This window comes from Chlorocebus sabaeus, chromosome 25 (assembly GCF_047675955.1).
Source record: "Chlorocebus sabaeus isolate Y175 chromosome 25, mChlSab1.0.hap1, whole genome shotgun sequence".
In the NCBI taxonomy this organism is placed as follows: Eukaryota; Metazoa; Chordata; class Mammalia; order Primates; family Cercopithecidae; genus Chlorocebus; species Chlorocebus sabaeus.
In genome coordinates, this window is record NC_132928.1 from 71060627 (window position 1) to 71079227 (window position 18601).

General features: G+C 38.1%; 1 protein-coding gene across 1 annotated transcript in view; it reads right to left on the bottom strand.

Annotated features, from left to right (window-relative positions):
- Positions 1–18601, bottom strand: part of PCNX2 (pecanex 2) — a 312991-nt gene that overhangs the window by 79025 nt on the left and 215365 nt on the right. The gene's annotated exons all lie outside the window — the stretch shown is intronic.

Sequence of the window (18601 nt, forward strand, 5' to 3'; positions counted from 1 at the left end):
ACACATGGAGGGGAGAGATGAGTAGCTGTCTGATTGGGAGAGAATGGCCTTGTGTCTTCATCAATTTGGAGCCCCAGATCTGCAAAATCAAACCAAGTATTTAGGCCGAACATGGTGGCTCATGCCTGTAATTCCAACACTTTGGGAGGCTGAGGCAGGCGGATCATTTGAAGTCAGGAGGTTGGTACCAGCCTGGCAAACAGTGCAAAACCCCACCTCTACTAAAAATACAAAAAAGATTAGCCAGGTGTGGTGGTACACTCCTATAACCTCAGCTACTTGGGAGGCTGAGGGAGGAGAATCACTTGAACCCAGGAGGTCAAGGTCACAGTGAGCCGAGATTGCACCACTGCACTCCAGCCTGGGTGACAGAGAGAGAATCTGCCTAAAAAAAAAAAAAAAAAAAAAAAAAAAGCAAGTGTTTAAACTGCCAATATAATTCCACCCTCTTTCAGAACTTGAGAACAGTGTCCAAATAGGTATCTTTCTCTTTAAATTGATTTCAGGAAATGGTGGTGAGTAGTCAACATCTCCACCACCTGCTTTCAAGAGCTGGGTATACTCTTATAGACCTTTCTTAGGTTGAACCATGAGAATGAAAGCTCTCAGATCATCTGCAGCCATGGCAACAAGTGGCCACCAGAACCAGCTTTGAACCTATTCCATCATGAAAACACTCCTCAGTGCACAGCTTTTGTAAGGCAGCCAGTCCATGACAATCCTGGCTTCTGAGAGTTAGCTGACTCACTGCAGACTTCTGAGGGGCAACTGATGAACAACAGGCTTTTCAAGTAACCTCCTATACAGATGCCGTCAACCCGCGTATGCGTCCAAAACCTCACTAGTCCTTGAACTCCACACATCCCCAAAACCCTTTGTAAGTGCACCGATCTGCTCTGCTTGGAAAGGCTATGCCAGCCTACCTTTGTCCTTTTATTTCCAATATTGAGTGGCAGTCTTTAAAGAATGAAATATGAAATTGACATCAAGCCTATGAAATTGATGGCAGTCAACTGTTTATTATCACCTGCAAAATGGCAATTTCATATGGTTAAATCTGATATATTAGCCATTAAGAAAGGACTTCCACAAATACATCAGTATCACACATAGGGTTTACTTAAAGATCTGGGCATAATGAAGGTCCCACTGACAATTGTAGAAAGCCTGGTCTTGAACACATCTGGCTCCTGCTTTTTCTTTTTCTTTTCTTTTTTGAGACGGAGCCTCGCTGCGTTGCCAGGCTGGAGTGCAGTGGTGCAATCTCGGCTCACTGCAACCTCTGCCTCCTGGGTTCAAGCGATTCTCCTGCCTCAGCCTCCCGAGCAGCTGGGATTACAGACACGCGCCACACATCCAGCTAATTTTTGTATTTTTAGTAGAGGTGGGGTTTTACCATGTTGGCCAGGATGGTCTCGGTCCGCCTTGGCCTCCCAAAGTGCTGGGATAACAGTTGTGAGCCACCGCACCTGGCCAGTTCCTGCCTTTTCTATCACTCTGCTCTTTGCTTTCTTTCTTCCAACCCTGTTAGTTTTCCTTTTCTACCCCTTCAACATGCCCAGACCTCTTAGTCCTGTTGCTCTTTCCTCTCCAGTAGCCTTTGCAAATGTTCCCTCTATTTAGGGACCCCTTTCCATTCTCACTCATTTTTCCTCATTGATTCCTCTTATCTTTCAAGTCTCAGCTCAAGTATCACCTTCTCAGGGAAGCTGCCTTGACCCCTGCGCTGCGTGAGATTCCTTTGTCGTGTTCTCTTTCACGCATTGTACCTGTACCTCTCTTTTAGAGCACTTGCCAAGGCTAACGTCAATCATAACGGTGACAGCTAACATTTATGTAGCACTTGCTGGTATCATGTGCCTGTTCTAAGTACTTTATACGTATTAGCTTATTATTGCCTCAAAACTACCCTCTGAGGTAGTTTTATGCCCATTCTCACAGCGGATGAGGCAGAGGCACAGAGAAATTAAGTAGAGTGTTCAAGGTCACAGATCTAACAGGTGGTACAGCCAGAATATGACCTAGGGAGGCTGGCTCAGGAGCCTTTACTTTACACCACATCATACATCTCTTTGTGTAAGTATCTGATTATACCTGACTCTTACATCAGTCCCTAAGTACCATGAGAGTAAGTTTGTTGCTCACAACTGGCACATAGTAGTCACTCAATAAATATTTGCAGAATAACTTATTGAACGGTCAAAAATAAGGCTACTTCTGAAGTTTTTGTCCCTACAATATTTGCTAAGAAGAAAGACTAGCAGCCAGTCAACGCTGCATATGTGGCTTATGTTTAAACATGATCATTGACATACTCTGTATAATTTAACAAATGACAAGCAGTTGTCAGAAATGGTGCTTAAGAAGAAACCTAAGAACGCAGCCTTCTTTTGTGAACCTGTCTTTTGGGAATCAAAACAGATAAAAAGATATTTGGTTGGAACTATAATTTGAATAAATGAAAAGGCTTGTCTTCAGAAAAGAAAAAGTATTCTTTCTTTTCCTGTATGTCTTAGACATTTGAGAACCATCTAGGCAAGATCCTGTTGCGTTCTGTGATGCTACGGACGGGCTGGAAAGAAGAAACACCGTGTTACATTTCAGAAAGGCTGTGAACCCCAGCATGCTGTTCTATCACAGCTTCAGTTTTCCTCACAAATACTCCCACAGCAGCTTTGAAAAATAAAAGATCTCAGGGTAGCAGAAAACAGAGCAAACAACAAAATTCTTTCTAATGAAGGCTGAAATCCCATGTCTGCAGAGTTAGTCCCTAAATGGAATTTTAATTTCACCTTAAGACCTACCACAAATGGAATTCTCAAGCAGCAGAATAAACAATTTTTAAAGGAGGATTAAGACACAAGAAAGTCATTTGCTAAACTCCTTAGGGAACTAAAACATCTTCTAAAACTATGTTCACTGGAAAGCTATCTTTTCAGAAGCCTGTAGAACACAGTCTAAATTCTGATGAGCAATAACTAAGCTAAGCTGCCTGTGTACCCCTAGGACCTCTGGCTCTCCACATATTCTCTAAGAGGGTGGACTGTCAGCCATGCTGGGTAATTTGAGTTTTCTCCAGTGCTTTCCTCCTGTAAATTTGGTGCTTACCCCTCAAAGGTGCTAATTAGCTCAGTAATTGGATTTCTGCCTTAACTGTCCAATCAAATGAACATCAGCTCTGTAGCTCAAAGAGGAAACAGGGCTTATAGCTCACTTCCCAATCTCAGTGGGTACATGCAATCCTGGTACACATTAGGCATGTGTCTGCATGCATGCTCTTCCTAGCATTTGCCTGACAAAGTCACCGTGCATTGCTGGGTAAGGCTGTCCTGAGCACTACAGAACAAGAGTGGTGTAACAGGACTCTCCAGAGAAGTTGACTTACTGAGAAACACCCCTCTTTTATGTTAATACGAAATGCAGAGAGCAGAGCTGTCTTCTTCCCTTCAAACTTGGCCTTCCCACCCACTGGTCAGTCTCTCTAGGTCAAGCACCTTCTGTCTCAGTTTCATCTGAGCAACTTAAGTAATTTAAAAGTAATTTTCTTTACTGACAATGCTTCAAACTCCCCTTTGTCAGTACACACAGTCTATGGTAAAAGTTGTCTCATTTTTTTGGTGAGGAAATGTTGCTGGCCAGAGTGAGAAGTTTGGTGGGGGTCTGTTCATATAGCAAATTCAAGATGGAGCTAAAAATAGACTGTGATTCTATTCATAGGCAGGGCAATCTTAAAGAAATCTGGACAATGAGAAGGCAGCCAGAGTTTAAATACAGGGGCACTGTTTCCTTTAAAATTGATTATATGCACAAGGTACACCTGGGTTTGTTTTTCCGTCTTTCATTGCTGCTGCCACTAACAATCGTATTAGCTCTTGCAAAGTCAGTGGCACTCTGCTGTCACCATGCAGCATCAGAATGATTTGGCATGAGACATTTCCTGAGGACATACTGCCGTACACCCGTCAGGGTGGGCACTGCCTGGGGCCAGGCCCTTCAGGTGACCTCCAGTCTTACTGGGCCTGAGTTTTGACTTTTCATACATTTGCCCTACAAGACCACAAAGCATAGCTCAGTTTGGCTGTTTCTTTTTTGAGGTTTGGCAAACGATCTTGAATAAAAATGGCTATGAGCGTTGGGTACTTTCCTTCTACTGGATTTTGATCTGAATTTTCAGTACTTTGAAGATTTTGAGCAACCAACAACTTTGAGTTTTAAGAAAGTTTTGTTGGTTCTTTTCTTTATATTTCTTTGTTGTTGTTTTGTTTTTGTTTGTTTGTTTTTTGAGACAGTCTTACTCTGTCACCCAGGCTGGAGTGCAGTGGCGCAATCTTGGCTCACTGCAACCTCCGCCTCCTGGGTTCAAGTGATTCCCCTGCCTCAGCCTCCCGAGTAGCTGGGATCACAGGCACGCACTACCACTCCCACCTAATTTCTGTATTTTTAGTAGGGACAGGGTTTCACCATGTTGGCCAGGCTGGTCTCGAACTCCTGACCTCAGGTGATCCACCCACCTTGGCCTCCCAAAGTGCTGGGATTATAGTCATGAGCCACTGTGCCTGGCTTTTTTCTTCATATTTTACCCAGTTTTCTTTAGTTGCCCTCACTAGGGACAATTGGTTGTAAATACCCAGCATGTCATTACTAGAAATTGAACTACTATTGTAGTTTGTAAGAATTATGAAAGGGTGAGCTCCTTTTTAATTGTCTAATATATAATCAGTGTTTCTTCATATTCCATGGGCACCTGAAAAGGTTTTTTTTCTTTTTCTATATGTATGTGTGTCTGTGCATGTGTGTATACATGCATGTGTGTATATATTCTATAATATATATTGAAGTTACATTATTATGTTATTTATTTCTCCTGTATCCTTATCTAATTTTTGATCACTTGATGGGGCATGAACTAAGAAAAGTGAGTCACATTTTCTACCACTACTGTGTTTCTAGTTTTTAAATAAAATTTCCTTTTTTTCCTTATAAGTTGTACTATGTGACTTAATGCATTGATATCCATAGCTTATATTTTCATTGTGAATTTTAGTCTTTGACATTATAAAATGCTTTTAATCCTAATGGTTTTTGCCCCAAATACATCTGTGTTCAATATTAAGCCACAACAGTAGCTTTAATTTGTTTGCACTTGCCTAATGCTTTCACTTGTTCTTTGATTTTCAGCTTTTCCAAGTCACCATATTAAGGAATGTCTTTTTGCTGGGTGTCCAGGCAGATGTATTTGGTCATATTCCATCTTCATAGTTTATATTATTATGCTTTCTAATTTTATTGTTTCTTTGATTTTTAAACACATTACACTATAGTCTGATTATAAAATTATAAAGACAATACTACAGAATCAGAAATCATAAGACAATACTATGAACAACTTTGTGCCAATAAATTTGAAAACATAAATGAAATAGGTAAACTCCTATAAAGATGTAACATACTAAAAGTAACTCCAGAATAAAAACAAAAGAAGAGGCTGGGCATGGTGGCTCATGCCTGTAATCTCAGCAATTTGGGAGGATGAGGTGGGTGGATCATTTGAGGTCAGCAGTTTCGAGACCAGCCTGGCCAACATAGTGAAATGCCTGTCTCTACTAAAAATACGAAAATTAGCTGAACGTGGTGGCACACCCTTGTAATCCCAGCTATTCAGAAGGCGGAGGCAGGAGAATCACTTGAACCTGGGAGGCAGAGGCTGCAGTGAGCCAAGATTGTGCCACTGTACTCCAGCCTGGGAGACAAAGCAAGACTCTGCCTCAACAATAACAACAACAACAACAACAAAAAAAAAAAAAAAAAAAAAAAAAAGAAAAAAGAAAAAGAAAAGAAGAATAGCCCTGTAATTGTTAAACAAGTAGAATCAGTAAATAAATACCCAAACATACAAAAATACACATATGTGATGAGAATGATTTTTTTAAAAAAGGGAAAAAAGGTGAAGGAAGAGAGGCAGGGAGAGAGAATGAGAGTGGGGGAGAGAAAAGAGAGCTAATACAAGTTAACCACACTGAAAAATAGGAGTACAATGACATATTACTCCATTGCTGCTGTGTAGAATTCTTCTACTGGTCATACATACTGTTATTAATGAGTATGCATGCTTTCTGTTGCTTCTGCATGCTTTTAAGATCTTTTTTGATATTAGTGCTCTGAAACCTCACTATTTTGTGTAGAAATGTGAATTTATTTTAGTTTGTTCTGGTCATGACTTAGATTCCTGAATCTGAGGATTTATATCTTTCATCAATGTTAAAAATTTTCTATTATTGTGTTTCTCCCTGTTTGTTTTATGCCTTCTCCCAGGAACTTCTAGATTTCTAGTTGACATCTTTCATTTTGTCCTCTAAGTCTCTTAACTTCCCTGGAATATTTCCCATTCTTTATCTTTCTCTGCTGCATTCTGGCCAGTTTTCTTAGATTGAGTGCTTTCTAGTTTAGCTGTGTTTAATTTACTATTTAACTTGTCTATTACACTATACATTTTAATGACTATATGCACTGATTTTTATAAGCCATTTGTTCCAATTTGTCCTTTTTTCATAACATCTTGGCCTTTTAGTTTTATTTCTTCTTACACAACTTTTTATTCTAAATATATATATGATTATTTCTTTACTTATCTTTAGTTTTGGATAGTCAAAATCTGCTATTTATTTTACTTCCTGGTTCTTGTTCATGATGAATATTTTTCTTTTGTATTGTGTAGTACTGGATTGGGAGCTCCTTTCCAGTCAGTTTTTATTGTGGAATTAGTTGAAGACATGTCATGTCCTTTAAGAGTAATTTTACCTTGGCTTCATCAGCAACTCTAGGGGTATTACACACCAGTACCATTTTTGTGTTAACTTCTCAACGTGACAGTTTCCAAATATGGGTAGTATAGTTTTGAACTCCAAGCCCACATGTGACAAAAGATTAGTAATGTCCATTCACAATGGAGATTTGTTCCCACTCTTCCCTCTCTCTGACCAGTTGAGATTCCTTGTTCTTTCTCTGTGTTGGGTGTTTCACTTCTTCACTGATGGGGCAGACCTTCAGGGCTCCAGCTTTATGTGGAAGTCTTAGTTGAAACTTTTTTCTGCTTCTGTAGGACTAACGCTTCATCACCTAGCCTGGCATAGATTTAAAAATGTCAGCCCCTATGTTACTGAGACTCACAGCCCCGACCCACCACCCACCCCATTCTTCCCAGGCAGTGATACCGGGTTTTGCTGTTTACTGCTCCCTCTTTCTTTCTAGCCCTTAGAAATTTTCTAACTTTATTATTATGCTCAAACATGTATCTAAGAGGAATTTTACAACCTATCATTTTTTTGATACTTTTAGCAGGTGGAAAAGTTTTGAGATTATCTAGTCTGCTACATCTCTGGAACTGAAAACTTCTAAACCAGATTTTCATAAGGAAAAGATAATACAAGTTAGTCATACTGAAAAATAGAAGTACAACTACATATTACTCCACTGTTGCTGTGTAGAAGTCTTCTACTGGTTTTTGTGAGTTTTAGTCTTAGTTATACAACTTTTTAGTTTTAGTCTTAGTTACACAACTTTTCAAAGTAATTATTAAGTTAAAAAACTATTTTTTTTTTCATTTTATGTTTATAAAGCTTGCTGAGTTTTATACCACTCTCTCCACAAGGATCTTATCATGACAGAGTCTGAATCAACATTTGTTTCTCTCTGTTTACATTCCCTTAATGCTTCTCTGGTCTCCTCTACTCTCCTATAGATAAAATACGCTCAGCAACCACACTGTGTTCAGCCTACCTCAAGGTGAAGTTTCTAAGATTCTGTGTAAACATACATGCATGCTCACAGGCAGCCATATGGGCATGAAGCAATTCTCTTACCTCCTAACGTTATTGTAAAAGTCTATTTCCTGAAAGTCTATTTGAGGCCTGCAATGAAAGAACCCCTATACAGAATACTGATATCCAAAATATTATGTTTCCATCATACCATATGAATCTGCAGTAGAGAAAGCTAAGCATGAATAAGAACAATGAATACATGCAGATTGGCTCTATTCTTCTGGAAAGATGGAGTTGGTGTATTATTTTTCCTTATTCCTCTACTTGGGTACAGGAAAACCCTGGATTTTACATATAGTAAAAACACCTTCTGAAAGGTAAAAGGAAAAAGCAGACCATCTGGGCATCATGGGATCCAAGGAAAAACAATGTGGTGAGTTTCTCTGTTTTTCTTTTTGTCTCATATAGCCCAGAAACACCTACAGAAGCAAAAGGGAAAAAAAAAAAAAAAAAAAAAAGCATCAACAAATCCCTGATCTATCTAGCCTGAGAGTCAGGAAAGGCGCAGCCTAACAAGACAGAAAACTGTAGGTCATAACCTCTCTGTAACAGCCAAATACCACAGATAAAACCATAGCCCTATGCCTACCTGTACCAGTGACAGCAGCAGGAGGGAGACAAATTCCTAGGCAGATAGGGGTGGGTCCCTGGTGAAACCCAACCTTCAAACCAAAGACAAATTAAAAGCCTGAAAACCAAGCTGCCAGTTCTGGGTAAAGTCCCCAACTTTAGTAAGAACGTCCTCCATGCCTTTCAGCCAACTGAATGGTGCTTTTTGACCAATCAGCATGCATTCCCCCATTCCGAGTCCATAAAAACCCTGGACTCAGCCACACTTTGGGACTACCCAGCTTTGGGTAGGGGGTACCCACTTAGGGTCCCCTCTCTGCTGACAGCTGTTCCATCACTCAGTAAAACTCTTCTCTGCCTTGTTCAGTCTCTGATTGTCTACATAACCTCATTCTTCTCGGACACAGGACAAAATCCTGGGACCCACCAAATGATGGGTGTGAAAAGCACTGTCACGCATCCCTGACCAGCTCGCTGAGCTGTGGGCAGTGACATGCTCTTGTTCACTGGACCATGGGAAAAAAGAGCTGTGATCCTTCTGGGGACCCAGACCTCCAGGCTTCCTGAGCCAGAGCGGTGGCAAAGCTATAACACTCTCCTGGGGCTTTTTCTGGTTGCTGGCATCTCTGAGTTTTTGGGTGCTACCATAATCCCCTCACCCAGCGAGGGCACTTAAGGCAGAAGCTACTTGTGGTATGCCTGGTCCAGCTGCAGCCTCACATGAAGGAGGCATCTGTGCTGGCATCTGGAGCTGCCTGCCCGGCCCCACTGCAGCAGCCTGTGTGCCTGGCTGTGCACTGTGGTCAGATCTCACACCCACTTGCCCACACACCCCTCACCATTCTACCCAGGATGTGGGAACCAGGCCAGTAGTGCAAACCGAGCATAGCCTGCTGGGCTGAATGGGCAGAGCCTGGTGAAGTGGCCCCCACAAAGAATCCTGTGTCACCAGCAAAGACTGAGTGAGGAACCTAGACTTCCTCCCTTGCCAGGCAATAATAAGGTGCCCCTTCCCTTCCTGCTGAGATGGTGTCAAAAGAGACTGAGTTCAGACTTTCATAATTTTCCTGGGTAAGAAGGCCACATGGGGAGCAGTAATGAAGTGCCGCTATCCCTCCCATTCAGGAAAGTATCAATAAAGGCTTAGTGGGGAATCTGAACTCCCACCCCTTATCAAGCAATAACAAGAAACTTTCCACCCTCTCCCATCTCAGGAGTCAATAGAGGCTGAGTAGGGAACCTGGACTTCTAACCCCATCTGAAAGTAACAAAGCAGCAGTCCCTTTTCTCCTGCCAGAATGGTGTCAGTAACAGCTAGCTGAAACAAAGGTGTAAATATTATCCAGAGGCTCATAATACATAATAGCACCCAAAATGTCCAGAGTTCAATAGAAAACTACTTATAATCAGAAACAAACAGGAAGATCTCGAAATGAATTTAAAAAGACAAAAATGCCAAAATTGAGATGAAATTATCTGACAAATATTTTAAATTAGCCATCATAAAAATGTTTCAATGAACAATTAAGATCACTTGAAATATGAAAAAATAGAGCTTCAGCAAAAAAAGGAAAGCCTTGGCAAAGAAATAGAAGAAATAAGGAAGAATCAAATAGAAATTGTACAACTGAAAAATACAATAACTAATTTTTTTTTTTTTTTTTTTTGAGACAGAGTCTTGCTCTGTCATCCAGGCTGAAGTGCAGTGGCACCATCTCAGTTCATTGTAACCTTCACCTCCAGGGTTCAAGTGATTCTCCCACCTCAACCTCCCAAGTAATTGGGACTACAGGTGTGTGCCACTACACCCGGCTAATTTTTGTATTTTAATAGAGATGAGGTTTCATCATGTTGGCCACGCTGGTCTGGAACTCCTGACCTCAAGTGATCCATTCTTTTATAGTGCCCACAGAGAGTGCACCAAGATAGACCATTTTTCTGGGACATAAAATGATCTCCACAAATTCTTAAAAAATGAAATTATATATAGAGTTTGTTTTCCAACCAGAATGGACTTAAACTAGAAATACATAACACAAAGAAAACAGGAAAATATCCAAACATTTGGAAACTGAACAGCACATTTGTTTTGAATTAGCAAGTAGATTAAAAACTATGACCTATGCTGCCTACAAGAAATACATTTCGAATATAGTAACATAGCCCAACTGAAAATACAAAATGAAATACATGTACTATGCAAACATTAATCAAAGAAAAGCAGAAATGGCTATGCTAATATCAGATAAAGTAGACTCCATAACAAAGAAGTTTACCAAAGACAGAAATGAACATTGTATGATAAGAGGGTTAATCCAGCAAGAAAACGCATCAGTCCTAAATATGTATAAGTCAAACAACTCAATTGCAACATATGTGAACTCAAAACTGATAGAACAGAAAAAGCAGACAAATCCACAATTATACATAGAGACTTAAACACCCATGTCTTAACAACTGATAAAAAGGCCAGACAGAAAATCAACGATAATATAGGAGAACTCAGTAACACTATCAACCAACATTACCTATTCAACATTTATTGCACACTCCACCCAACAATGGTAGACGACACATTCTTTTATAGTGCCCACAGACAGTGCACCAAGATAGACCCTTTTTCTGGGACATAAAATGATCTCCACAAATTCTTAAAAAATAAAATCATACAGAGTTTGTTCTCCAACCAGAAAGGACTTAAACTCGAAATACATAACACAAAGAAAATAGGAAAATATCCAAACATTTGGAAACTGAACAGCACAATTCTAAATAAACCATGGGTCAAAGATAAAGTTTCAATAGAAATGGAAATACACACACAAAAAAAAAAAAAGAAAAAGAAAAAAAAGAAATAGAAATACATTGAACTGAAAGAAAATGGAAATAAAGGTATCAAGATTTGTCAAACACAGCTAAAGCAGTATTGGAAGAGAAATTTATAGCACTAAACATACACATTAAAAAAGTATCAAACTCATAGTCTATGGTCCCACCCCAAGAATCTAGAAAAAGAAGAGCAAAGAAAACCTGAAGCAAGCATAATAAATGAAATAAAGAGCAAAAACCAATGAAACTGAAAAATAGATGAGAAAATCAAAGAGCAAAGACCTGGTTCTTTGAAAATATCAATCAATAACATTGAAAAATCTCCAGCCAGACTGACAAAGAAAAGGGGAGAGAAAACACAAATTACAAATAACTGTATACACTGCAGACACTGCAGGTATCAAAAAGATAATAGGGAATATTACAAATAATTTTACGTGCATGAATTTTAAAACCTAGATGAAATGGAGTAATTCCTCAAAAAAACTCAGTAATTACCATAACTTGCTCATTATGAAATACATAATTTTCAAAGCCTGTAACTATTAATGCCATTTAATTAGTAGCTTAAAAACTCCCCCCAAAATGAATCTCTAAGCTCTGAAGGCTTCATTGAAGAATTCTATCACATGTTTAAAAAAGAACTAACAATAATTATACTTAACCTCTTTCAGAAATTATAGAAGAGACACTTTCCTATTTATTCCATGAAGCTAGTATTACCCTGATACAAACACCTGACAAAAACAGCATGAAAAAATTAAAATTAAAGATCAATATCTTCCATGAATATAAAGCCCAAAATCCTTAAAAATATATTGCAAATAAAATTCAGCAATATATAAAAATAATTATACACCATGACAAAGTAGGTTTATTTCAGGGAGGCAAGACTGGTTCAATGCACAGAAATCAGTCAATATAATCTGCTATACTCACATGGTAAAGAGGAAAAATCACATATTCGTGTAGATAAATACAGAAAAAGCAATTGACAAGACCAAATACTATTCATAATTTTTTTAAAAAAAAGCTCAGAAAAATAGAATTATATGGGAATTTCCTCACTTGATAAAGATCATCTAAAAAAACCTACAGCAACACTGTACTTAATGGTGAAAAACTGAATTACTTCCCACAAGATTGGGAAAATTGCAAGGATGTCCACTTTAGCTACTCTTAATCTCTTTATTTATTTTTTAACTTTTAAGTTCAGGGGTACATGTACAGAGTTGTCAGATAGGTAAACTTGTATCATGAGGGTTTGTTGTATAGATTATATCATCACCCAGGTGTTAAGCCTAGTACCCATTAGCCATTTTTCCTGATCCTCTCCCTCTTCTTACCCTCCACCCTCTGATAGGTCCCAGTGTGTGTTCTCCCCATGTCCATGTGTTCTCACCATTTACCTCCCACTTACAAGTGAGAACATGAGGTATTTGGTTTTCTGTTTCTGTGTTAGTTTGCTGAGGATAATGGTTTCCAGCTCCATCCATGTTTCTGCAAAGGATATGATCTCATTCTTTTTATGGCTTCATAGTATTCCATGGTGTGTAAGTACCACATTTTCTTTATCCAGCCCAACACTGATGGTATTTAAGTTGATTCTATGTCTTTGCTACTGTGAATAGTGCTGCAATGAACATACACATGCATGTGTCTTTATGACAGAGTGATTTACATTCCTTTGGGTATATACTCAGCAATGGAATTGCTGGGTCCAGTGGTATTTCTGTTTTTAGGTCTATGATGAATCGCCACACTACTTTCCACATGGTTGAACTAATTTACACTTCCACCAACAGTGTATAAGCATTCCTTTTTCTCTGTAACTTCCCAGCATCTGTTATTCTTTTGACTGTTTAGCAATAGCCATTCTGACTAGTGTGAGATGGCACCTCACTGTGGTTTTGATTTGCTTTCTCTAATGATTACTGATGCTGAGCGTTTCTTTTTTCATATGGTTGGCCGCATGTAAGTCTTCTTTTGAAAAGTATCTGTTCATGTCCTTTGCCTGCTTTTTAATGGGGTTGTTTTTCTCTTGTAAATTTGTTTCAGTTCCTTATAGATGCTGGATATTAGACCTTTTGTCAGATGCATAGTTTGCAAAAAATTTCTTCCATTCTGTAAGTTGTCTGTTTACTCTAGGGATAGTTTCTTTTGCTGTGCAGAAGCTCTTCAGTTTAGTTAGATTCCATTTGTCAATTTTTACTTTTGTTGCAATTGCTTTTAATGCCTTCATCATGAAATATTTGTCTGTTCCTATCTCAAGAATGGTATTGCCTAGGTTGTCTTCCAGGGTTTTATAGTTTTGTGTTTAAGTCTTTAATCCAACTTCAGTTGATATTTGTATATGGTGTAAGGAAGGGGTCCAGTTTCAATTTTCTGCATATGGCTAGCCAGTTATCCCAGCACCATTTATTGAATAGGGAATCTGTCCCTCATTGCTTGTTTTTGTCAGGTTGTAGGTGTGTGGCCTTATTTCTGGGTTTTCTGTTCTGTTCCATTGGTCTATGTGTCTGTTTTTGTACCTGTACTATACTGTTTTAGTTACTGTAGTCTATCACTGATGGCATTTAGGCTTATCAGATTGAGGACATTCTTTTATCCTAGTTTGTTTAATGTTTTTATCACAACATAGTGTTGTATTTTACAAAATGATTTTTCTGCATCAATTGAAATGGCCAAGTGGGCTTTATGTTAATGTGTTGAACCACCCCAGCATTCTCATTTGGTCACAGTGTATAACCCTAACAGGCTGTTGAATTCGGTTGGGTAGTATTTTTTGAGGATTTCTGCATCTATATTCATAAGAGATATTGATCCAAGGTTTTCTTTTCTCATGATGACACTGTCTGGCTTTGGTGTCAGGATGATACTGGCCCCACAGAATGAGTTAGGAATTGTTCCTTTTGAAAGATTTGAGAATAATTGGTGTTAATTCTTCTTTCAACATTTTATACAATTCATCAATGAAGTCAACTGGTCCTGGGCTTTTTCTTTGTAGGGAGTTTTTTAAACATTACTGATTTGGCTGAGTGTGGTGGCTCATGCCTGTAATCCCAGCACTTTGGGAGGCCAAGGCTGGCGGATCATGAGGTCAGGAGATCGAGACCATCCTGGCTAACACGGTGAAACCCCATCTCTACTAAAAACACAAAAAATTAGCCAGACATGGTGCAGGCGCCTGTAGTCCCAGCTACTTGGGAGGCTGAGGCAAGAATGGCATGAACCCGGGAGGCGGAGTTTGTAGTAAGCTGAGATCACACCACTGCACTCCAGCCTGGGGGACAGAGCAAGACTCTGTCTCTTAAAAAAAAAAAAAAAAAAAAAAAAAAAAAATTACTGATTATTTTTATTATACTTGTTAAAGTCTATTTAGATTTTCTGTTTATTCTTCAGTCAGCTTTGGTAATTTGTATGTCTTTAGGAATTTCTCCATTTCATCTAGGTTACCTAATTTGTTGAAATACATGGGGTCGTAGAATTCTCTTATATTTCCTTTTAATTATACAAGGCTAGTAATAATGTCCTCACTTTTATTAGCAATTACAGTATGTTGAGTCTTGTTTTTAACTTGGCCATTCTAGCTAAATATTTGTCAATTTTATGTTTTCAAAAAACAAATTTTTGATTTTATTTATTCTGTCATTTTGTTACTCTTCATTTTCATTTATCCCTGACCTAATCATTCTGTCTGCTTGCTTTTGGTTTTTTACACTCTTCTTTTTCTAGTTCTTTAAGGTGGAAAGATAGGTGATTTATTTGAGATCTTTAAGCAAATATTTTTTGAGATGAGGTCTCACTATGTTGCCCAGGCTGGTCTTGAATCCCTGACCTCAAGCAATCCTCCTGCCTCAGCCTCTGAGTAGCTAGGATTACAGGCACAGGCCACCATACCTGGTAATATCTTTTTTCTTATTATTATTTTTATAATAATATTTTTAAATATTTAATAATTAAATTAATATTAAATATTTAATAATATTTTATAATAATAGGGTCTTGCCCCTGTCACCCAGGCTAGAGTGCAGTGGCATGATCATAGCTCAATGAAGTCTCTAACTTCTAGGCTCAAGCAATCCTCCAACCTCAGCCTTTACAGTAGCTAAAACTACAGGTGTGTACCCCCATATCCAACTAATTTTTTAAAAAAATTTTGAAGAGACTCATCGTCACTATGTTGCCCAGGCTGGTGGTATTAAACTTTTGACCTTGAGCGATCATTCTGTCTTGGCCTCCCAAAGTGCTGCAGTTACAGGCGTGAATACCATCATGTCTGGCCTTATTTTTAAAATCTAGGCATTTACAGCTATGAATTTTCCTCTGAGAACTGCTTTTCCTAACTTTCATAAGTTTTAATAAATTATATTTTATTTTCATTAATCTCAAAGTAGTTTTTCATTTTCTTTGTGATTTCTTCTTAGAACTATTGGTTGTTTCTGTGTTTTAATTTATACATATTTGGAAAATTTCCAAATTTGCTCTTGCTATTAATTTTCTATTTTATTCTATTGTGGCTGGAGAACAATCTTTGTATAATTTCAGTTTTTAAAAATTTATTGAGGATTGTTCTATGGTCTAGTAGATGGTCCATTGTGGAGAATAGTCTATGTACACTTGAAAAGAATGTGTACCTAAAAATCTTTTGCTTTGCAAAACAATTTGTTAAGAGGACGAAAAGACAAGCTACAGACTGGAATGAAATATTTGCAAAACATATATCCAAGAGAGTACAACTATCTGAAATAGGTAAGAAACTCTCAAAATTCAATAGTAGAAAAAGTAAAACAGTAGAAAAAGAAAACTAAAAAAAATACTACATTATGAGACAGCAATAGCATTCTTGGAAATTATCTCAGAGAAGTGAAGACTTATGTTCACATAAAAACCTACAAACAAATGTCCAAAGAAGCTTTATTCATAATAGCTCCAAACTGGAAATAACCCAGAAGTCCTTCAATGGATGACTTATTAGACCCTGACACATTCATACCATGGAACTACTCGGCAATATAATAACATAAACTACTGACACATACAACTTGGATGAATCTCCACTGAACTATGTTGTGTCAAAATAGGCAACCCCAAAAGGTTAAACAGTTTAGGATTCCGTTTATATAACATTCTTGGAATGACAAAATTATAAAGATGGAGAACAGATTAGAGGTGGACAGGAGTTAAGAAGGGGTGGGGGAAGGAAGGAAGTATGTGTGCTCTCCAACAGGAGAGGTCTCTGTGGTGATGGAAATCTTCTGGTTTTTTTGTTTGTTTGTTTGTTATGTGACTACCATGCATTCATGTACAATTTGTATCTCTGATTCTAACGTGCTTACACCTTAAATTAGTATTATTTCTTCCGTTTCAGCAAGAAAAATCCAAGACTACTTACTATTTTAAATACAGAATATAAAATTCAACCATTCAGTGGAAAGTCATAAATATTTAGGGGGTGAAAAGTGTTTCTTCTCTTTCTGCAAATGCAACTAATAAAAATAGTAATAAAAAAAAAATCCAAGTTGTTTGCTGTCGGGCAAAGAGTCAGCCAAATGGGAAATTGAATAAATGAAGAGGCAGACAATTTTAAGTGATTCACAAAGATCAAATTATCAGGGTACTGCTGGGTTTTTTCCCAAGTTTAATTTGACTGATTTAAGGTTTTGACTTCTGGCTGTTACATTCTTCTGGTAAAAAGAGGTTCAGTGCAATTTATATGAGTGTTTTATTTAGAGTTATGAGTGAAACTTCTCCTGGGGATGAAGACATGTTTATTTCATTCATAAGTTACCTGTGGTGTATACGGAATTTGGATCAAGATGAACCAGGCTTTTGCTATGCATTTCCCCATACAGTAAAAAGAAGCTATAATCTTTGGCAATGGAACTGCAGTAATTTGCGCAGTGACACACTCAGTTGTGATGAGTTAACTCAGGTCCTTCAGTTTTTGTAGCCACTTGTCTCAGGAGAGGCAGCAACTTGAGAAGACACATTCTCTGAACACAATGCCCATTATACCACGTGCAGTTTTCTAGTTGAGGGATTTGGCGTTAATAAAATCACACCGCACCTTTCTTGCTCAGACGGATTTCGCTTTTCCTTTGTTATCTCCTTCACTCCCAAAGCATAACACTGTACTTCACTCACTTCAAATCTTAAAATCTGTTCCAAAATCAAATCCAACTAAAATTACACTCCTTATTCTACAATCATCTTGAGACACTTTGTTAAATCACTTACACCTTGGCTAAACTTATAAATGAAGAAATTTATTATATGCAAGTTTGACATCTCATGTTTGCATTTTTATGATGTGATACTCCATGTAAAATAATTTGGATTGGAAACATTGCTCTAATGATAAGGTAAGGGGAAGGGGAGTACCCAAGAACAGGTCTGCAGCTGTAAGTCAACAAACATGATTTCTGGTTTCTCATTTGATTTATGATTTATTAAATTATTTGAGGGGTATAAAGGAGAGAATCACCTCATTCTTCTGACCCCCAGTTTTCTGAATGTCTAAAATAGCAAAGAAACATAGCATAGGGCTTTCGGTAGGAAATTAAAACACAGAGCTGCATCTACGACTGCCTACTGCAAAACTAAACAGGTAGTCACTTTAGCCTTGTAGCAGACCAGTCACCCAAGTGAAGGAGAAGTGACAAAGAATGAATAGGAAATAGTTTTTATGTCACTGCATCAGTACATTTGGGTATAGATTTTATTTTAAGGAGTGGGGGGAGGAATAGTATTTTTTATTCTGACAGTATTTGACATTTGTTTTTAAATTAGATTTTTCAAATACTAAAATAGGTTGTGTCAAATCTTGACTCTAGGAGTGCAGGGACAAAATTCGACAGAAAATGAGTTCACTCATCTCTCCTCAACCCTCACCGGTGTTTTCCTAAAACAGGCTCTTGGAAAACAGTGAAAAACACCCGCAGAAACCTTCCCCAGTGGCTCCTGTTTATCAGTGATAACGTTAACCATCAAGTGAGTGCTCTATTATTCTGCACTACTCCTAAAATTAGGGTTTTTGAAACTTTTCCTACCCAAACAATTTTCTTTAACATCTACTAAGAACTCTCTTTCCTTCCTTTCTCCCAAATCTGTCCCATGCCTCTCTCACAAAGTCTTCCCTGACTACAGGCAAATAAGCTCCAACTACGCAACCTGTAGAACCAATAATCAATTTAGAAAGCACCCTAAGACATTACAACATATAAAAAGAAATATATTAAATTGCCCTTATTTTTATTGGGTAATTTTTTTCTAATTCTCGTGTATATAATTATTTTGACATTACCAGTCACTTTTCATTTAAAAAATCATGAAAGGGAGCATCTATTTAGTTGAGTTTACAGGGAGAGCCAACACAGCAA